General features: G+C 37.9%; 1 protein-coding gene across 1 annotated transcript in view; it reads right to left on the bottom strand.

Moving 5' to 3' along the window:
- Positions 1 to 24,190, bottom strand: part of LOC140163021 (probable JmjC domain-containing histone demethylation protein 2C) — a 285,573-nt gene that overhangs the window by 113,540 nt on the left and 147,843 nt on the right.

Here is a 24,190-nt window from a genome sequence, read left to right as displayed (position 1 = left end):
CGATTTTCTTGGCGCAAAATTGCGCAACGCGCTGTGATACAAAATGGCTACCGTGACCAATCAAGTCAATGTTACGGCGGCATTAATGTCGCTGCAAATTGCAGTTTTATATGCATGTGGACGTGAAAACTAGCTGATTTTGGCCTAGATTTTTGATATTTACATAAGTCTAAATATAATCATATAATATTTGCTCAATTTTGTGCCCGTCGGAAAGAAGCTTATTTTGATTGAGTACCGGTCAGCAACTACTAGTGGTGTGTACTGCTGTCTGGCGCCAACCGACGTAGTCACAACCCTGCCTACATTTCATGCTGATCTGATGGTACATTTGGAAAGTGCAGGCATTTCAAAAACATAAAAAACAGACGGAGAACAGATGAAAAAAAATTATCATTTTGATACAGCCTGTATAATAACCTTTGCTCCATTTGTGAAAGATCCATGCATTTGGGTGTAGGTCAAATTCAACACAATACTGGACAGACTACAGCAAGTCTAGGAATAATGTATTTATTTAACTCGCTAGTGTGCTATGTGAGGTTCTTCTTTCCCCTATATCATGAATTATGCATAATAATGCAGGCAAACTCATGAATTATGCATATAATGCATGCAAACTCATGCATTATGCAGCCTGCATCTGTATTCCTCTCTACAGCTTCCTGTTTACATCAAGATCTTGTCAACTGTAGATATTGCAATACTGGAAGATTAGAGATGAAGGACCAATAATATTATAGGGGGCTAGAGGTGATGGAAATGGGGTAAATAATATTTATATAGGGGGCCTAGAGAGGAGATGGAAATGGGGTAAATGATATTATAGGGGGTCTAGATAGGAGACAGAGAGGGGTAAATACTATTATAGGGGGCCTAGATAGGAGATGGAGAGGGGTAAATAACATTATAGGGGGCCTAGATAGGAGATAGAGAGGGGTAAATACGACCAAGTTCCGCTGGGCGTATGTCCCACAATGTGACCGCAACTAAGGTGACATGGAGCCTGTTTCTACTGAGCAAACGGTTGCGGGTGAATGCGAGTTAATTCGGGTGATGCGAGGGAATACGCAGTAACGGCCCCAGCAGAAACAGTACGGGTGAAGGTGAATGCGCGTGTGATGCGGGTGAAGGTGAATCTTGCGGTGATGCGAGTGAATCCGTCAACCACCTTTTGAGGTGGTTAATAGCGGGGAATACGAGGTAACGTTTGCAGTGGAAACAGATCGGGTGACGATTTGCGAGTGGTACCGGAAGTCTCGTAAGCGAAAGGTTATACCAGATCGAATATTTCGCACGGAGTTCATGTGGTGTGTGTGGTTCATTCTCACGATCTGACACAGATAATATATTTTAAATTGCTATTTTAAATTTCATTACCTGACCGTGGTAGCTCCTAAATCATGTCTGAAAAGGAAACGGGGTCTGATACAGCGTCCATTATTTGGTCGAACGATATATGGTTGCGTTTCTAATTTTATCAGTGGCAAGACATGGTCGTGAGGACTAGACGCAATGCTGATGCTCATAAAAAGATGACAGAAGCTGTAATGCAACAATTCAGCCCCGAAGCCACCATGCAGCAATTGCAAAAATCCCTAAAGAACAACATGAAATATCTCCGCGAGTGTCCTGAATCTGACCCTAAGGTCACAAAAAGTTTTTTGATACTTCCGCCTTCCCTCGTATTAACGTGCGTAGAGAATCGTTACCCTGCATTTTCAGCCCAGTAGAGGTGAATTCGCGGTAATGCGAGGTGCTCAGTATAAACACGCTAATGGAGTACTGTTTATTCCACCCTGTACCAAATTATCAGTGTGTCATTGTAGGTGATCCCTAGTTTGTTGTTGATAGATGGAAACTCTAGGCTCCATACAGTACAATAGATGCAGTGTCTATACTTTGCCAAACACACCTTCACCTATGGGCCTGGCTAGGGGGTATGTTTCCTGGTTCAACAACTACCTACCTGCAACTTGCAGTGCCAAAAATAGGCCAACCCTAAATGCAATTTTATAGGGATAACTATTCCTTGTTGATGGATAATTTTAGTCATATTACAAGATACATATGTTGGGAGCATGCATGGGTACAAACATGCAAAGTTTTGGTTCACTGAAGCTATTTCTTTCCTAATATCTGGTCAGCTTTTTATTATGAAGAAGCTGTAGGATGTTTATACTATAGGGGTTAGGAGTCACAGTAGTTGAGAAGGCTGTACTTTGGCAGAGGTAAAGGTTATCCAGGGTCAGACAAAATGTCTGACCTTAAATCGCTCACTCACTGAATGGGAGGCAACAGAACATGACTTGCAAAAAATAACAGTCTGGCTCAGGGTTGGGCTATGGCAAGACCCAAGAATCATTAATATTCACTGAGATTACACCCAGCTGGCTTAAACTCCTGACTTTGATCAAGAGTAAAATCGTTGGAATTTCTCTGGCGGAACCTATACACATGTCACTTGTATGACCCACCCTATGACCCCCGGGAGTGGTGAGTCACTTTACATAGGTGCGTCGGATTTAACTATACCATGACCCACATGTGCGTCTAAACAATGACTGACATTTGCCGACAATGACTGAGCCCCTGGTCAAAATTGTGGCGCACATGTTAAGGATTATGACTGTCCTCATGCGCTTAAATTTGACTCACCATTTTAGGCATTTAGGTATTTTGACTGACACTGATGCGCCTAACCATTGACGCACCTAGGTAAAGTGACTGACACTGGCGCACCCCTCAGGGTATGTTGTGGCCACATATTGAGTAAATGACCGTACCCTGCGTCACTAATTGGTTGGTAAATGACCCAACCATGACGCACATCCCCCGGGGGTCCTAGGGTGGGTCATACAAGTGACATGTGTATTACGCTGACCACACTGCACTGTACTACTCCTAGCAACTTGCCCCAACCTAAGCTCCAGGGGCATGGTCCAAATGTCAATGTGAATGCATTACATTGAGCAATGTTGCATAGATCATGCATAGATGAAGGCACAGTAAATTTATTTCTAACAGTAAACAGATGGATATTACCCAGGTAACATAATCTAGTTTCTATTAATGGCCATCCATGTTGTCCCCATTTTGTGACCTAAAAATATTTTGCCACAAGGAAAATAAATCAACTCTGCTATATCATGTTCACAGTCAAATGTGTTATGTGCAAGCCAGATGGCTGAGGCATGTGGACAAATAAATGATAGGATAATGATGGGCATATTCTGTCTCTTCAATTATCTTATATATTCTGTGTATATTAATGAAATATTATTTCAGCTTTAACCACTCTCCAATCAAGGGTAGCATGAGCCTCTAAACTATGGGGTACAGGAAGGGCTCCTTACTACATGAGAATTTTTCAATTTTTTATGGGTCCAACTGGTGAAAATTAGGGGTCATGGACCCCCTCCCCCAGCAGTACTACCCCTGCAGACCAAATACTAAGCAAGGGGGGCTCTTCAAAATTAACTTGTAGGGGTGGAATGCCCAGTGGACTTTGGTGAAATAGCCACAGTGTCTTTGGCCCTCACAAACTTTATGAGCATCCAGCCCATTTATGAACATCCAGCCTGAATGCTATCCCGATGGGGCTACCATACAACCCACAGGCTGAAAAAATGTTTTCTTCCCTGCAAGCAATCCAGAATTTCCCTCCAGTTTTATCAAATTTCCCTCCAGTATGACATATTTTTCCCTTATGTATTTCTTTATTTTTTTGGTCAAAAACCAAAAATTTCCCGGCAATAAGCTTCCCGTATTGCCCACTTTTTCCTGCTGTGATACAACCCATCATCATGCTAAAATTTGGGAGATTCTGAATATCTGTTCTGAGTGACAAATTACTAAGCATGCTAGAATTGATACCTAAATTAAATCACAAAGCTTTATAATACTCTCATTGCTTGCCAATCATGCACCTAGCTTACATAGATCACCTTCCGTCCTGATATTTGTGGGCTACAAAACAGTCACTCATGCGGTTTGCAGCGATCATTACTCTCTTCCTCCACATCATACTAGACTGTCTTATCTCATTACTCAAGGCATAGTGGGCTATTCCAGTTAAAATCCATACCCCCTATGGAACACATTAACTTGATCTTCTACACTGGGGGTGTGAATTTAAAACGTTGTTATCTGAATGGGTGACTCCGTTTGAAATCTAATACATGGATGATTTAAGTGATGCCTTCCACAGGGGGTGTATGGATTTCAACTGGAATAGCGCAATTGAGTGTGATGTGTAAGGAAGGAAGAAGACAACACCCAGATTGCACATGATAACCTGTGTCATACAAAGGTTAGCTAACCTACACAGCTTTTGTTTTTATGTGAGATTTGTTTACAGCAACACTGTACTATCTAAAGGGCAACCTGTTTTGCATAGAGTGAGGCACTTGTGACTCTGATTGTGACTGTAATATCCATCAAAAGGGCAAACTATTTTAATTGGATACAAACCATAATTGTTTTCAGCAAGTTGTGACTATTAATATTTTTCACCGCCTACATACTGTGTACTAAAAGGCAGCAATTATTATTATTATCTGGAGGATTTTCATGAATTGATGAGGGAGGGAAGGAGCGAGGGAGTGTAAGTGAAGGAGGGAGGGTTTTCATGAATTGATGAGGGAGGGAGGGGAGGGAGGGAGGGGAGGGAGGGAGGGAGGGAGACTATTATTAGTTTTTGATGGTCTTTTCCAACAGTGGGACGAGGAAAAGGAGGAGGCCCCTTTTCTTTTTTTAAATGTGAGATTCTGAGGGACAAACCCCCTAGAGACTAGAGTACCACAACAACACTTGAATTATTATGAGTGTTCACTTACCGTACTGACGCGAGTATAGTCCCACCCCGTTTTTGGGTGAACATTTTTTAAAATTCGGGGGTGGGACTATACTTGAATTTCAACAACAAAAAATTGGTTTTTTTTAATAATTTTTTTTTTTTTCGGTTTTGTAGTGTCCCTAGACCTAAATGCTTGAACTAAAAGAAAAAAAATTTCAAGATGTTTTGTATTTTTAATATGAAAATTGATAATTTGTATTCATGTCATGCTCTATTAAGCAGAGATGCCAATGGGTTATGAAAAAAAAAAATCTGAAATTTGCTATGAGCGTAGGGAGCGGCGACAAGTTTCGCCCCCACGGCGGGGGGTCCAGGGGCCCGCTTAAGGGCCCCTGGGGGGGGTCCGAGGGGCAAAGCCCCGGTGGGGGTGAAGGGGGCAAAGCCCCCCAAAGCCAGAGGGTTTCTACACATTTTACACTGCAGGAGACACCGTTTCTGAGGGTAAAATTACATTCAAATGGATTAAAAAATAAGGTTATTTTGAGAAAACAAGCCTAGATAGCAGTATTGAAGACTATCTATTATACATGTTTTTTTTTTTTTTTTTGTTTTTGTTTTTTTTTTTTTTCCAGTGTGTTTTATTCCCTGTACTTGGGACTGGTGGGGGGAAAAGTACATCAAGATGAACCACCAGACCCCTGCTCTTAGATTACTTCACTTCAATACAATAGGAGAATCACTTTATAACACTTCATATAGTAGAATAAGACTTTAAGGTTTTTTCACAATTAATTGACAACTTATTTTATAAGCGTATATGATCATTGCATCTTCCAAATGATTTTAGCTAAGAAAAGTGCAGGGTCTTATGGTCTTTCACCTTCTTCCTAAAATCAAAAAGGATACCTTGTTACACTGTCATTTTTATAGCGTATGATAATCTATATACATGTTTTACTTGATAGTTTGTATATCCATACAATATATTTTCAATGTTTCACTTTTAATTTATTTATTTTGTTGGTAGATAGATTTTCATTGTACATGTAGTATTTAAAGCTTTTAACATAGAATAGCATGATCATGATATCATTACCATTTTTTTTTATTGATACAGATCTGTTACCTCTGACTATCATGTCTACGAGTATTATTTTCTTTTTATTTTATTCTTGGGGTGTCAGTAACCTTATGAACCTGATTTTTGTATTATATGCAGTTTATTAATTGTTTTAACATGTTTATGTAGCAACCTCTCCGACAGATCTCCACTTCAAGATGACGTTTTAGATCTGCCAGAAAGTACATAAATATGTTAACGTTTTTGAACAGATTTTTATCTAATTTATTCTTACACCATGATTTAAATATTGTGTATTTTGCTATGGTCAAGACCATGTTAATAAACTTGAGTAGTGTATCATTATTCGTAATTAATTGGTTTCCAATTATTATAGTTTCAAAATTTATGTCCAAAATCAAATTGAATGTCTTTTGGACAAGGTTGGTTATTTTGGGCCAAAAGTTTTTAACATGCATGCATGTAATAAACATATGCTCATAGTCGTCTACTGATTCACATAGTATACAGAGATCTGAGTTAACTAGATGCCATCTTTTTAACAGCTTCCCGGAAGGTAGAATTTGGTGCAAAATTTTATAATTAAATTCAGCCATTTTGGAATTATCAGTAATATTTTTTGTTTGGCTTAGCCAAATTGTTGACCAATCTTTTTCTTGTTTAAACAATGAATTCCAAAATTGTTCACAATAGCATCTGGTTACTTTGTTTTTAACAAGAAAAGAATATACTATCTTAGAAGATATCTTACTAATGTTTTGACATGAATACCAGTTTGCATTCCAGAATAATGAATTGTTATCAATGACAACATTTCTATTTCCACCTGTCTTAAGAGTCGTCTTCCATCTTCTAGGAAGGCTTTGCAATATTAACTTATATTCACACAGAAAGTTGTTCTTTTAGTCAACTTCTGCTTTATTGAATTGGGTGTTAAGAGACCTTTTGAATTACAAATATCATTAATGTACACAATTCCACTATCTATCCAATGTTTAATAAATAGACAGAACCTGTCACATATTATGTATTTATTGCCCCAAATAATTTCCTTTTTGATGTCTTCTACAGAAATTGGTTGAGTATATACAGTGTGTGATTTATGCCAACATTCAACTACGTTTTTATAAAATTCTGAGATATGTTTCGATTTCAATATAGGAAACAGACACGAGGTCTCAAAGTTCATTTTAAATATCAACAATTCATTTCCAAAATGATTAAGGTAATAGAGTGGAATAATTTTCCATTTCGGCGTATTCACTGTCGGTAAGTCGTTTAACCCAATTACAATATAATACTTCGTGTTGTGATCTTATATCGGGTATTCTCAAACCTCCTTCAGCATAGTCTCCAATCATACATGTTCTTTTTATCTTATCTTTCTTACCATTCCATAAAAAGTTAAATATTTCTAATTCAACTTTCTTTATTATATACTCAGGTGTTACAATCACATTCATGTTATAGTATAGTTTCGATAAGGCCAGTGATTTTAGTACAACTGATTTACCATATAATGTCAGGTCTCTTTTTCTCCATACTGAGAGCAACCTTCTTAATTTATCTAGCTTTGATTCCCAATTTAGTTTTTGAATTTCCAGTTTGTCAAGTCCAAAGTATATACCAAGGGATTTGACAGGACCAGAAGTCCACTTAATTTGCACCATTTCTGTTTGAACTGGGTCATCCTTCAACAAGATACCTTCAGTTTTTGTCATATTTAATTGAAGCCCAGAAAAAAAAAAAAAACGATTTACTTCACGGATAGCTTCTAAAGTCGAATGAGCGTCTTTTGTAAAAATGGTGGTATCATCTGCAACCTGACTAATTTTTACCTCTGTGACAAAGTCTACTAGACTGGAGGGTATTTTGTCTTCGGATAATTGGAAACCATGAATATTTTATTATGTCTTATATTACATGCTAAACACTCCACGAAATGCGAAAAGGAGTGCGGATAAGGCACAACCTTGACGAATACCACGCGAGATATTGAAGTATTCAGAGTTCCAACCTTTATTTGTAACGCAACTAAAGCACCTTCTATATATACACTTAACCATGTTTACGAAATTGAAGCCAAAATTAATTTTTTCCAAAACTGCAAATATGAAATTTCTTTCTAGGCTATCGAAAGCCTTTTCAAAGTCTAAAAATAATATAGCTCCACTGGTATTTTGTTCCTGAGACAGCTCAATGATATCATTGACTAATCTAATGTTCTGTCCTATGAATCTCCCTTTAATATATGCAGATTGATCTGAATTTATTATTTTTGGTAGAATATGTTGAAGTCTTTTAGCAAGAGCAGGCGTTAACATTTTATAATCAGTATTCAGAAGACTTATGGGACGCCAGTTTTTCAGAAGTTTTTATCATCTTTTTGTAAATGAGTCTAATAATTGCTCGCTTTTGAGTAACAGAAAGCTCCCCCTTTATAAAGGATTCTGCAAAAGAGTCATGCATAGGTTTTGCTATGTAATTCCAGAAAGTTAAGTAAAACTCAATTGGAAGACCGTCAGGTCCAGGAGCTTTGTTTGTTTTCATTGACTTAGCTGTCAAGTATAATTCTTCCAGCGTCAGTTTTTTATCACAAAGTATCTTGTCTTCATTGAAACAATTGAATCTAGGATGGTGCTTTTTAGATACTCATTGATTTTTCCATCTTCAATATCTCTCGTGGTATAGAGGCATTTGTAAAATCTTACACATTCTTTTAATACATCATTAGTTGTATCAAGTTCTTTGCCCTCTATAAGTAATGAGTCTATTGCATTCTTTTTTCCATTACTCTGCTCTAACCCAAGGAAATACTTGGTAGATTTTTCTCCTTTTTCAATCCATTCAGCTCTAGATCGCACTTGAGCACCTTTTGCTTCATAATTATAATGAGATTCTAACTTATTTTAATTTCTTCATATCGTATATTTAAATTGGCATCTTTATCATTTTGATCAATTTCCTTTTCAATCACCTCCAGTTGGGTCTGAAGCCATGTCACTTCGCTCATTCTTTCACGTGATAGCTTACACGAAAATTTAATGGAAAATTCTTTGAATTTTATTTTCAAGAGATCCCACAATAACCTTTTCTCCATCTCTGAATGTGCATATTCTTTAGTAACATTATCAATTAATTCAATGATGCCATCTTGATACTCTTTGTTATCTAATATTGAAGTATTTAGGCGCCAAAAGCCCTTACCTTTACTAATCTGTTTCACATGAAATTCAAAGGTTATAGCTCTGTGATCAGTTCGAATAGAGGGAATGATATTACTTGAAGTAATATCAGTTTGTAATTTTTTAGAAATCAACCAAAAATCAATTCTAGTAAGAATTAAAGGATTGACCTGTTTATGAGTAAAATGTTGTTTTGTAGGATTTTGAGTTCGCCAGAGGTCAAAAAGGTTAAAATGATTAATTAAATGCTTTGTTAAAGCTTTACTTGAATGTGTCTCCGCAGGGAGACCTCCTTTTTTATCAAGATGTTTATCAACCACTGTGTTAAAGTCTCCACCCATTATTATATTATGCAATTCAATATCGTTAAGACAACGTTTAACATCAGCGAAGAAATTTACCCTCTCCTTTTTACTATTTGGTGCATATATTGAAATCAGTGAAAATTTAGTACCACCTATGTCACAATTAACAATTAGTTTCCTTCCATCTTCACTCAATATTTCAGCTAGAAATGTGAATGGTATATTGTTTTTCACTAGGATAGAGACGCATACGACTTGCGCCCTTAGCATGTTTAATTCCATAAGAATGGTAACAGAAACCAGTCCAATCCAGTATTAACATTATCAACTATATCACGAGTGATATATGTTTCGGACAAGAAACAGATGTTTGCTTTTTGGTTACTTATCCATTTAAAACGGCTTGTCTTTTCGTTTTATCTCTAATGCCTCTAACGTTTAAAGCAATGTATTTTACTTTATCCATAAGGTTGATTTTATAGATTTTTTTTAAAGAGATAAACATCATTTAACGTTTTCCAGGCTTTTTATTAGCCTTTTGTGTTTTTGTTTTCTGTCCTCCTTGTCCTGGTGACACTCTTGACCTCTTTTTTCCAATGTCATCATTAAATCGGCGTCATCAAAAGCAGGAGAAGACGTAGTGCTGCCACCCATATAGTTCGTGATTCGGTTGATCTTGTTTCCAAATGTTCGACTTTCATCACTTCTGGCGTCCGCCCTCGGCCAGAACGTGTAGACCGGAATGAAGACTCACGAGAAGAGGGTGTGGGTTTTGGGTTATTTTCGGTATCATTTGATTGTTTTTCAGGTGTGGATGTATCCATTGGAGTATCTACTTCAAGGAAGGTAGACTCAGCCTGAGAATCATCACTGTTTTCTTCAGCATCCCAGTCTGAGTTATCAACAGCTGTTTCAGAAGCACTACTACCAACTGTGTCCGCTGTCAGACTATCACTTTGGTCATCACTTTCAATGTCATTAGCTAACACAGCGAAAGCATTTGAAGTGCGTACCTGGGTGCGAACTTCCGAATTCGGAAAAGCTGCGAGAATACTCTGACTATCTGATAGGCCTATAGTTTCATCGTTATAGCTACCATCCATGTTTTGTTGTATTGATTCAGCATCGTTTCTGGACTGATTGCGTTCAGGTGGTTGGGTTTGTTCGGCGTGGTAGTACTGAGTTTGTTCGCGGTGGAAGACTCTTCCCTTGAAAAGTCCGAATTGGATTGTCTGCGGACATGGCTGGGGTGGTTTTTCCATGTAAAAATATCTCCGTCCAGTCACAAAACGAGTCAATTTCCCTTCAGGATCACGGCATCGATCATGATAGACTTTACTTGTGAGCTTATAGCCCATACTGATGAACTTGCTCCTAATATTTTCATTGTCGACTGCCAGCGGTACGTTACTGACTGTTACTCTGGTGGTAGGATTGTTGGGGTTTTTGGCGTATGGGTTATTTGAGAGTATATCAACATACAGTCCGCGTAGCGTTATTCCCTCAACAAGGAGTTTGTCTCGTATTTCAGCGTTCATTGCATATATCCGCCATAGGTTTCTGATGCGCTGAGCGCCCCGTATCGTATTATCGCCTGACACAGATTCGGCTGCTAAGCACACCTCCAATACAGTTAAATCTTCATCTTGACGTGTGATTATATCGTTGTTTTTAAAGAACATTGGACCTACAACGGTAAGTGCCGTATCTTGATCAGTCACGTTAGCAATATTGTTATTCATATTGTGCGCCTCGGATCACGGATCAGCACCAATGGTATCAAGGTCACCTTCCGCTATACACTGTACAATGCTAGTACGCTATGCCGACAACAAGCTCGTAGCATGCATGTAGCTGACAACAGATAACAGTTATTTTGACGGGTTTTTTTCAGCCAAATGATTAAAAAATGTCACTCACATTTGTCCTCAGTGTCTCTGCAGTAGTTTGGTGAGAATCTTACGTACTTATAGTTTTGTAAAACGCAGTATTTTGATAGGTTTTCTTCAGCTCATCCAGAGACGTCTTAACGTATCGCAACGCCCTCTGGATGTGTTTTTTTTTTGTTAAATTTTCAAAATATATTTTTGGCCAAAAAAGCAAGTTATATGCCCTAAATTACTTGTTATTTAATGTTGGAAACCATAGAAATACTGCTACTTCAAAACAAAAAAAATTGCCAATTTTATTTTACAAAGTTGGATAAAGTTGTACATTTTAATTACTTTTACTGCTACTGAACAGCTAGCAATGTATATTAATTCAATGTGTTCCTGACTGTTCAATAGAAGCAAAAGGAATCAAAATGTACAACTTTATCCAACTTTGTAAAATAAAATTGGCATTTTTTTTTTAATAGCAGTATTTCTATGGTTTCCAACATTGAATAACAAGTAATTTAGGGTCTATAACTTGCTTTTGTGGCCAAAAATATTTTTGAAAATTAAAAAAAAAAATTTTTATTTTTTTTAGAAAATCTGATTTTTTTGGAAAAATACAAAAAATCGGAATTCGATTTAAATCGGAAGATTGGCATCTCTGATTAAGGGATCTAAAAGGAGCATTTATTGTGTTTCGACAGTATTTTTTGTGGGACATGAGAGCACTTCAGACCTATCGAATTGCATTCTGAATACGAAGCATGTATTTCTGATATCAAATAATTTTCATTTTTTGAAAATCACAATATAATACAAATTTTATGACAAATTATAAAAATTGATATTTTTCAAATTTTTGATATATAACAGTCCTCGAAGTAAATTATATAAATCTAATGATATATTCTTAAAGTGTATGTACTTGAGGGAGGAAATGCCGACGGTCAGTTGAAAATTTTGACCTTTCATATTGAAGATATGGATTTTTTTCCCAAAAAGACCGGTGTTTCAGGAAAAAAATCCATATCTTCAATACTGAAAGGTCAAAATTTTCAATTGATCGTAAACTTTTCATCCCACCTACATACACATTAAGTATAAATCATCAGATTTATAAAGTTTACTTCAAGTACTGTTAAATATCAAAAATATCAATTTTAATGATTTGCCATAAAATGTGTATTAAATTGCTAATTTCAAAAAATCAAAATTATTTGATATCAGAATGACTTTCTTCGTATTCAGAATGCAATTCGATATGTCTGATGTGCTCTAATGTCCCAAAATAAATACTGTCCAAACGCTCATACCCCAGCCCTTAATGATTTCAAAATGCATTGAATTTTTTTTTTTAATTTCTGAAATTTTTCGAAAATTTGGGGTTGGGACTTTACTCGAAGGTGGGACTATACTCGCGTCAGTACGGTAATATTTTGAAATATTTTCCAAAGTGGTAAAAAAATAATAAATTCCATATTAAACATCAACTTCCAGCCCCCTAAAACTAGAAGTCACATGGTGCATACCTAATTGGAAAATGCATTTCAAATATTTAATGGTAATAGCGACTGTTTTCAGCAAGTTGGGACTAATTAACACTTTTTCACTGTCTTTTCACTAATTAGCAAGCCATCAATTTAGCACAACATGATGATTGGGTTTATAATCACAAAATTCTGTGCAAGTGTTAGTGCACACAATATCATGCAACTTACCATATAATTATACATAGGGCTGTATAACCATACATTTTCAATATATTTGGAAGTAATAATGATCCCTAAACCACAGCACATTCCTGGAAGGGAGTTGGCTGATAGCCACCCAAAATAAACCTCACAGTGGAAAGCACTTCTTGGCACATAAACAACAATGCTAGATGTATTCAATGGGGTGGTTAACCACTAAAACATCAGGACAACATAATAAATTCATTCAGATCTATTAAATATATCCCATAGATGTAATTAAGACATCATTGTTTACCAGGAATATGCCATTACTAGGAACTGGGAAAAATGGGCCATAGGATTTATTTAGCCTTAAATATTTAGGGGAAAATTCATAAATTTGTCAAAATATGTTTGCAAAAGATTTTATTTGATAACTTTTTTTTTAAAATTTCAACCTTTCTGTGATTTTTTTTTCATTTAGCCTCTTCAAAAGTGGGGGGGGCTGACCGACAGACCCTCAACTTGGCAAGATAGTCCACCGTAAAACAGGATTTGTTTTTGTCGTCACCTTAAATGAAATTCTAGGATTACATGATCATACATGTTGAATGCTACATAAGATAAAGTGCAATTACTTTACTATTTCCACACGTTTTATTATGCCACATTGGTTGCCTGCCTTGAATGTTCTATATAAAACACTCAACCATTTATTTTCATGAAAGATGAAATAGCAAGTGAGCAACTGAAGACGCTAATGGGTTTTATTTTTAGATGTCATTCACATCAATTTAATACACAAATATTCCCAATGGATTTGAATGATGAGTTGCAATTCAAAAGTTCAGTATTTTTTTTATAATGCTTTTGCAATTTTCTTTTTTCTTTTAATGAATGAGTATGTCACCTCTTTACATGCTATAGCCTGGCTTGTGCATTCTGCATTATAAGCCTGTGGATTTTTTATGGACCCTGCATGCAAACAAATTTATTCAGTCCTGCTTTATTTTATTTATCGTAGGGAGGCTATCCTCCTACGATACTTGAATTTGTACGTGGCCACGAGCTTACTTCATTTTCAGTGAAATAGTGTGAGTGCTTGGGTACATGGTATTAGGTTTCGATAAATTGTGGTGTAGTAATTAATGGATATTGAATTGTTTTTTCAATTGCGATTTGTGTAGTGGAGCGTGACAGGGTAGAAAAATGTGTTTTGGGAGGAGTTGATGATTTAATGAATGTGGTGTTAATGAATGTTTGGACTGGTTTTTGTGGAGTTTCAAGGGTTAATATTAATTGGAATTTGCAGTGGGAATTGGTAAGTTTGTTTAGTTGAACTTGGCCAAATTGTTTGTTTTCAGTTGATGGAGATTAATGGAGAGAGTATTAACATATGGATTGATAAGGTTGTGAATGCACAATGATCCCTAGGGAGTAGTGAAAGGTGTTTACTAGAAGTGAAATACCAGTAGGGATTTTAGGAGTTGTAAGTGCAGTAAGTAATGTGATATTGATTGAATGGACTTGAACCAAGTTCAAGGTTGTAGGAAGTTGTAACCAAATAATTTAGTTACTTTGAACTCAGAAAGTTTTGTAGATGACTTGTGTGATAGCTGCTGTAAGGTGAGTGGGTGCTGTTTGTGTTATTCTTAATTGTGCGTAATATGGGACGTTTGTTTTAAAGGAGCTGTTATATTAGTGGCAGGATTGGTGTGGCTGTTTTGTAATGAAGGGAGTGGTGTTCACACTAGCTAAGGGGTGTTCAGTTGTAAGTATGCGAAGGTACTTTCACACTAGCTGTATTGCGAGAGGGGTATTTAACTCGAGTAAACTGGGTATTTATACCTCGAGTAAAGTGCCCAGTTGTTGTAAGCGTGTGGTACTGTAGGCTTACCCCATTGACTCATTACAAAACGTTTGTTTAAGAGCTTTAAAGACAGATATTACTAGTACTTGAGGAATATGTCACTAACTATTTGCTTGCCTCATCAGGGTATAGATAGTACCGGGAGATAGTAAACCTTAGAGGAGAAGGCCCTGTAAGAATGGGTGACCATTGGGAGAGTCTGTTTAATATTCAGTAGTAACACTAACATCAATCCCCATCGCACCAGTGCTTTTGCCCAATATTTCTGTACAATAATTGAATGACCTTTGAATGTGCTAGGTACAAAAACTCATATTCCAAAAGATGAGGTCAAATTTGAGCAATGATTGGTATTATGCTGGTGACCGATAGCCTTTACGGAGATGGTGTCACTGTACATACCCACAGATTATAGGGACTGTGGTATATATGAATATGAACTTGACCAGGTCAGTGACTTTCTCTGTCAAAACATATTATGGTATTGTTTCAGTGCGAAAGGGGAGATATCTGAACAAAATGATCATAGTGCAATTATCTTGATTGTATCAAACAGTCAAAAGTCTTTTTGAAACCAGTTTTATGATGTAAGTTGATGTAACAACTTAACCTTTGTTTGAGATAAAGAGGTATTGCAACAATGTGAATATGTCTTCACATCCGAACTGGATAATATTTTGATGGATTTGGACAGATTTGTTGGGTGATTTGTGTTTGTAATTTTTGCTATTCGTGATGTGTATTTTGAGTTGTGTTGGTGGAAAAGGTAAGCTTCTGAACCAAGTTTGAACTGATGAATGCCAATGGAACATGTAGTATGAATTGAGGGAATCATTCTAAAAATTGTCAATTGATCAGAATTTTCAGCAGTAGGCCTATTGATCAGAATGAAATGGGGGAAATGATAAGTACAATCAAGATCGCTAGTTCTTATTGACAGAACGAACTCATAAGAGTCATAAGTTCTGAATATTGGGGAAAATATCTCAGGTTTGGGCATATAGCCACCAAAAAAAAAGGTATTTATAAACAAGCAACAAGTTAATAATAGGTCATCACTGGAGTGATTGGTTTCTGGCCCCCAAGTAAACCATATAATAACAAAGCTATTGTGGCACTCGACTGCCCATCTATATGCTTGTTCAGACGATCGCTTGTAAAGTCGCTTGTAACTACATTCAAATGTAAACTTGCATGTAGTGCCCGTCTAAACGCACTCGCATGTAGCTACATGCAAGTTACAAGTGACGATTTTACATGTAAGATATCTTACATGTATGTATAGCGAGCCCGGGGGGCACTCTCACTTTGGAGGTAACGCGTATGTAGGGCTGTTAAGACCCCCTTTTTCAGCGTCGCTCTACCCAAAAACCCCATTTTTTTACGAACACATGTTCTGTCACCCGAAGGCCCCTTATTTTTCCATTTGATCTGTCACCCAAAGACCCTTATTTTTCAATTTGAACAGCAATTTTCATTTATCACTGATTTTGTTACCTATTATTTGACAAAACAAAGAAATTTGAAGCCTTTTTGAACTAAAAATTTGATTTTTGAGGTTTTTTGACACTGTTTCGGCTCTCACCCAAAGGTTCCAAAAGTCATGTTCTCACCCAATGACCCCATATTGTTTACATTTTGCTCTCACCGAATGGCCCTTACTGCGAAAGTGCCAGCCCTACACCTATATCCATTTCATATTGAAGTGCCCCCGGGGTAGCGAAGTACATTGAATGTAAGGCCAGTGTGAACAAGACTTGCTTGTAAACTCGCATGTAAGCATGACCTTGATGACCCAATTCTATTCTGATTGTGCATAATCATGGCATAATTTACCAGTGAAGGTCACTCTTACTTTTGAGTTGGCTCATTATAGACCATGTTGGCTTACAAGTAAGTCCCGTGTGGACACACACTCCCTTAATTTGCAGCCTAGTCTCACTTCCCTGGCATAATTTAATTGCCGGCTTCCTTGTAAGTGGGCTACCGTCTAAACACACCTAATTTGCAGTTGGTGGTGCAATAGGAAAGGTTTTGGGAAGGATATCAGCCTTTGGTAGGGCATTAGGCACAAGTAACCACCAACATCCTAACAACCAAGCCCCAACCCCACCTCATCCCCGCCCCCATCCAGAGTTACAACAGCCATCACAGAAAAAACCTACGATATATGTGGCTCGAGAGCCACAGCGGCTCTAGTTAGTACCTGCATTTATTAAAAGGCCCTTCAATACCTAACAATTTTATGGTAAACTATTTTTTATGCAAATTTAAAATTTTGCTATAATGATATCACTAGGATCCACAACATGCTCATCTATTAGAGCACAGTTCTTTAACCCCAATACATTTGTACATTCACTGAATGACCTCTGACAATTTGGGGACAAAAACTCATACTCTGAAGCTTGAGGTCAAATTTTGCACTATGATTGTTTAATTGAGGTTATTGATCTATGCTATTGGGATGAGGCCATTGTGGTCCATGGTGTATGTTCTGGCAGTTGGACAGAAAGGTTGCATCCCTAAATTGCATAAATTGCTATTTTTTAAAGGAAGAAATGCATGTTTTTTTCCAGCCCAACTTTAGCTGCACAAAGTTCAACACTATTGTGTCCTAGCCCTAAACAAAGCCATACAATTTTGATTCATTTTACTTGACTAATGTATTGAACGTGGGTGTGTATTTATTTGTTATTGTACTTGCATGTGACCTTGACTGGTGAGGTAATCTCTACAAAGTGATATATTGTTCCATACAGCGCATAAATAATTCTTTCAATGTTTATATTCAATGTTTATTTAAAAAGAAACTTATGTAAGAATTTGACAGCCTTGTTGGATATCAGGTAGACGTATGTACATTTTGTATTGCAGAATTAGTGTAAATCTGTAATGCGTTTATTTTGGCAATATATTGACAAGTTAGGCTTAAATATGTATGTTACTATCACATAAAGATCGGAATTTTGACAACACTTGAGGGCATCCTCCTTTTATATATGGCTTTAAGATCTACCATTCAATTTCAATATGTGCAGCAGTGCAGCACAGCAATTATGATGCCAGCTAAAATACAAGAGGCTTTTGTACTAATACAATTTTGCTACTGTAGGTGTGGAACTAGCTAGTGAGGTCATCAACCTAGCATGATGGGATTTCATTTACAGTGAGAAGGGATTTCTCTTGACTGTGAATTGTGCATTGATTACTCCAAAAACAGGAAAGCTGTCAAGTAAACCCACAACAGTAAGTATTCCCTTCCCATCATGCAATGCATGTTACTAGGTGTTTGTAATATGGAACTAGCTATAATTTGGTTCACTTCAAGTTTGGTAGTGACGTATGTGCGTGTTTTGCTCGCCGCAGTATCGTATCGCGCGCATAAAGTTTAACACGCTGAGTGTGCACGCACGCGTACAGAGGCGGTTTGTTGGCACGCTTGTGGCGCAACCGCGAAAAACCATTGACGTCACTACCGAACTTGAGGTGAACCAAATTATAGATCTCAACTCCTCCTCCAACTAGCTTTGTTTTCAACAATGCATCATGGGAAGGTATCCAGCAAACCCATCCATCTAATGCTTGAATCATCAGCGGTCATGAACCTCCTCCTCCTACTAGCTTTGTACTTGTAGTAGATGATGGTTCTTATTGTCTTGTAATACTGTAAGTGGAAATTTTATTTTTGTGCCATTCGAGCTCCAAGCTATACCGCAAAAAAAATAATGCACAAATATATTCCTCTTGTGCATAGGTCAATTAATTGGCAAATTTAACTAGATGGACCGCGGTTCTCGGATGTCGCGGTTTTCGACGCACAGCGTCGACCGTGATGCCTCCACCAAAGGGAGCGATGTGGCACTCAAAAGTTAATACAAAGCAGTTTGTATCAATTTGACCTCAGATAATCTCTGGGTGACCCCGGATGACCCCAAAATGACCTTCCAAATATTTGGCTCTAAATGTTGACTGTATCCACCAAGTTTCATGCACGTATGACAGTTTTTACTAATTTGACCTCAGATGACCCCAATATGACCTCCCAAAAATTTGGCTCTAAATGTTGACTGTACCCACCAAGTTTCATGCCCATATGCTAGTTTTTTACTAATTTGTCCTCAGATGACCCCTGGATGACCTCAAAATGACCTTCAAAAATTTCGCTCTAAATGGTGACTGTACCCACCAAGTTTCATGCCCATACGACAGTTTTTACTAATTTGACCTCAGATGACCCCTGGGTGACCCCAAAATGACCTTCCAAAAATTTGGCTCTAAATGTTGATTGTATGTACCAAGTATCATGGCCATACAACAGTTTTTGCTCATTTGACCTCAGATGACCCCTGTGTGACCTCAGGTGACCTTGACCCACTAACCAATACAAACTTGTTCTGCCTGGGGTCAAGATGCACCCACCCACCAAGTTTGAGGAACGTGCGACCCCTAGTCTCTGAGAAAAGAGGTAAATAAGGAAAATGGGCCCCTGACCTCAAATGACCTTTAACCTCAGTATATGACCTTGAACCTCACCCAAAAAAAAGTAGCCAGAGTTTTTGACCATGACCCACCTATCCTGAAAATCTGAAGTCAATCCGCCCATGCATGCCCGAGATATAGTGTCCGGACGGAAGCACGGAAGCTCGGAAGGACGGAAGGACGGAAGCACGGACATTGCAAAAACAGTATGCCTCGCGGTGGAGGCATAAAAACAAGGGAAACGGTTAAAAATTGAAAAAATAAATAACTTGGACAACTAAGTTGAAATCTCCAGGGCGAAATTACCAATACCAAAACCAAGGGCACAACATGATAGCAGGGTTCAAACCCACGACCCTCCAGATTTATTGTAGCAACCACACAGTGTATTTGGAGGATATTATGCTGCCCTCAAAGATGGAGAGTATAAAATGTTCTGTATAACATTGGACTAGTGTTGTTCTATCCACCCACATACACTGATGTTAGATGAGGTAGTTGAGTCAAAACACATTAGTGCTACACACTGCATATAGAAGAGATAAGAAGATCCTGTCCTACTTATATTTACCCTACCTATGCTACAAACCAGGCATACAAAATCAACAGGAGCATGCTCCTACAAAGAAAACTCACACAACTCGTAGAAAATTTACCAGACCCTATTTGCAGGTACATGTGTGACATGATCATATAAACGGAAAATGTTCCACATTTAGCTTAGTTTCCAGAAAGAATTTTGCACAAACTGAAAATTATCGCAAAATTCTCTAATGATAAAATTGCACATCAAAATATTAAATGTTCCCTGCCTATCAATCATATTTGATCAATAAATTAACTCCCTAGAAATGAGTCCATGCAAGTCTGAATAAAAGGCATAGGGAGGGGTGTGGGATGGGGATAGGGGATGGGGTGGTTGGTAGGTAGGGAGTTAGGGACATATTCTCTCCCCCATTATATTGATAAGGGAGGATGGTTGACATACAATCACCCCCCCCCCCCCTCAATATTGATGCCTCATGGGTGTGGGGTGGGTGTGTGAGGGTGTGTGTGGGGGGTAAATGTGCGTTTTGGTCCACAGGCCACAATGAACAACATATTTGAACATTTAAAATCATTGCCTTAAAATGGCATTTGTACCAAGGGTACTAGATTCTGAATTTTCTTCCATTTCTGTGGGTTGAAGCTAAATAAATCAGTGAGAAAATAATCCATTCCAAATAATAATGACCTAGTTCAATTTTGATCTGATATAGTCAATGTGACTGGCATATTTAACAAGAAATGAAGCCATAACTCTTCTAGTAGATAATCACTGTACACAGCCAGCATTCATTGAACCTTTGTGATAATTACAGCAGTCAGTCTTGTTACAAACACACCTTGAACTTTGATCACCAATCTGTTGCAAAGGGCAACAATAATTCACGCCTTCCCATCATGCATTTCACATATTGGTTTTAGTTCAAGCCATAAAAAATGAATGTTTTGGTTCTTGTCCAAACAATTTTCATTAACCACAATAGCCAAGCTGTCTATTGAATATCTCCATGAAGTCCTGATGAGCCATTGCTGATAGTTGACCTTGACTCAGCATGCTGTCAATATCCCCCATAAGCAGGGACAGGCGATTTGCGAGGAAAAAAATAGCAAATTGCACGGAATTGCGCGGAACTTTTTTTTTTCAGTGCAAATCATGTGTCCCTAAATCGCTTGTCCCTGCCCATAAGACACCAAGCCTTGAAATAAGCAGACTGGAACCAGGAGCAATTTGTTTTGAACATTGCTCCTGGTTCACTGGGATTTTACAAGAACCAGGAGCAATTTCTGAAGAAACAGGAGCAATTTTCAATATTAAATCCTTTTCTGCATATACAATACAGCATACCAGCACGACTGCATCAAGTGCAAAACTGTAACCAGGAGCAATTTATTTTAGAAAATTGCTCCTGGTTCATGTGAATTTTACAAGGACCAGGAGCAATTGGTGGCTTTACGAGGGTAAATTTGCTCCCCGCGCCCGCTTATTTCAAGGCTTGTAAGACACTAGACATTGTCTCCATGTTTCATCTTGCCATGATTTGGAACATACAATCAGCGTTCGAAATTTTGGTTGTCCGTCGCCGGGACAACTAAAAAGTTGCCGGACAACCAAAAAAATATTGATTCGGTTGTCCGCCGGACAACCATAAATCTGTAGCCAAATGGACCTTTGTACATACGGACAACCAAAAACTTAGACGGACAACCAGAAATTGTAACCTGGTTGTCCGTGGGACAACCATTTATTTTTCCTTAATTCGAACACTGCATACAATGCATCACAATGTCTCCACACTGGTCACCACAATACTGCTTATGGTGACTATGGAATGATGCATTCTGGGATAGCTAGCTTCTCTCCTGTTGCATAGAGGCTGCCTACGTGCAAAAAGCCTAACCCATATCATGGGGACCATGTGATGCCATGCAGCTTCACTCTACTACTGAGTGATAAGTACACTCTGACTCAGTCAATTCTCTCTCACACAGATAAACACTTTGTAATTGTATCTATGAAAAAAATGTGTTATCCTGGAAATATGATTTCAAATTGCATCAAGATATAAATAGCCAACAATCATCAAGATGGCCAATGAATAATTTTACACCAATCGATCAATATTTAGTCAAATATAACAACATTTTGATCAGTTTTGACCAGTTCACGAAAGTGTAAAATTAAGGTTCATTTGTGAAAATTAGTTGAAATTTGTACCATCTACTGAAAAGTCAGCATATTTACTGTGAAAACATTTCCTATGTGCAGTTGTTGTGGGATTTGTGACTATAAGAGGTTAATGCTCTGTGTGCTAGTCATGCGCTTCAATGGAAAAAGTTCAAATTTTGAAATATTTTCTCAAAATATCAAGAGCTATCTTAAGAACTACTGAATCAATACCAGGCTTGTTTGTACTCATTTTAATGCATTTTTCATGCTGATTCCAAATATGGTCATGAAAATTTACATATCTGAAATTTTTGAATTTAAAAAAAAAAAATTTGAAACTTGTCGTCTGCAGTCGACACCCGCGTGAAGAGAGTTAATAGAGAAATGCAAAAATAGCTTGGATGTGTAATCAGGTATTCTATTCAATGATAATACACATGTCACTTGTATGACCCACCCTATGACCCCCGGGAGTGGTGAGTCACTTTACATAGGTGCGTCGGATTTAACTATACCATGACCCACATGTGCGTCTAAACAATGACTGACATTTGCCGACAATGACTGAGCCCCTGGTCAAAATTGTGACGCACATGTTAAGGATTATGACTGTCCTCATGACGCAAATTTGACTCACCATTTTAGGCATTTAGGTATTTTGACTGACACTGATGCGCCTAACCATTGACGCACCTAGGTAAAGTGACTGACACTGACGCACCTGTCGGGGTATGTTGTGACGCACATATTGAGTAAATGACCTTACCCTGCGTCACTAATTGGTTGGTAAATGACCCAACCATGACGCACATCCCCCGGGGGTCCTAGGGTGGGTCATACAAGTGACATGTGTATAATTCCACAACACAAACATGACCCTGCCACTCAACCTAGCCAGCCAGCCAGCCAGGCAGTCAGCCAGATTGAGTAGTCATGGGTATCTATTGCAGGCATAATGTCAGCAGCAATTCAACAGAATGATAATAAACAAACTGGGAAATAACTAAGCAGGCAAGTCATGCATCCTATTTATTGGTGTATTCACTGTCTTGTTATTAATGGTGGCTTGCTTGCTTGGTTAGTTCCCATTTTACTCTAATGCTGGGAATAAGCCAAGGTCATGTGAAAGATCAGATTTAGTGGATTTCAGTCTTTTTTTATAGACCCAAAGATCAGGAGAAAAGAACGTGTGACCCATGTCATTATTTTATTTTTGGCATAACTTTAAGAGTAAGGTACCATTTAGTTGTTAGTTCCCAATTATACATTTTACTCTTTGCAATGCTGGGAATAAGCCAAGGTCATGTGAAAGATCAGATAGTGGATTTCACTCATTTCAGTTTTTATAGACCCAAAGATGAGGAGAAAGTAACATGTGACCCATGTCATGATTTTAATTTTGGCATACCCTTTAGTTCCCAATAATTATTATACATGGTGGATTTCAGTCTTTATAGACCCAAAGATGAGGAGAAAGTAACATGTAACCCATGTCATGATTTTATTTTTGGCAACACTTTATACCCCATGACCAGTGTTCGAATTAAGGAAAAATAAATGGTTGTTCCACGGACAACCAGGTTACAATTTCTGGTTGTCCGTCTAAGTTTTTGGTTGTCCGTACTTGGAATATTACCATATCGGCTAAAAGATACACATACAAGGTGAGTTTTGGCTACAGATTTATGGTTGTCCGGCGGACAACCGAATCAGTATTTTTGGTTGTCCGGTGACATTTTTAGTTGTCCCGGGCGAACGGACAACCAAAATTTCGAACGCTGCCCATGACACCCACTTTATTCCATGAGGATGCTCCATTCTCAAAGTAGTCAGCGGGTGCATCAGAGGAGTGGCGTACCAGATTCTAAAATTGTGCCTATTTTTCAGTGATTCCTCATATTGCGCAGACTTACAATTTCCTTTTTTAATTGACAGATAAATGTGAAGACAGTGACCTCAAAGTTCCAAAATTTTAGAGATGTTGCACATCGCTTATAATTATAGGAAAAGCAATTGGTCGCTAGTGTGCCCTAGGGTAGCGTCAAATCACAAGCAGTTAACTTGAAGAAATTTTTTTTGCTACCGGTTGTCGCTAGCCACAACTAGACACTGGTAGCGATTGTGATTTTGCTACTTGGGTTTGACGATTGCGAAAATGCAACCAGCGTTTGTACTAGCGATAAAATCAAATGCTGTCACTGCTTGC

Source organism: Amphiura filiformis, chromosome 10 (genome assembly GCF_039555335.1).
Source record: "Amphiura filiformis chromosome 10, Afil_fr2py, whole genome shotgun sequence".
Lineage (NCBI taxonomy): Eukaryota > Metazoa > Echinodermata > Ophiuroidea > Amphilepidida > Amphiuridae > Amphiura > Amphiura filiformis.
The sequence above is the reverse complement of the archived record's forward strand: the minus strand, read 5'-3'. Positions and strand labels throughout refer to the sequence as shown.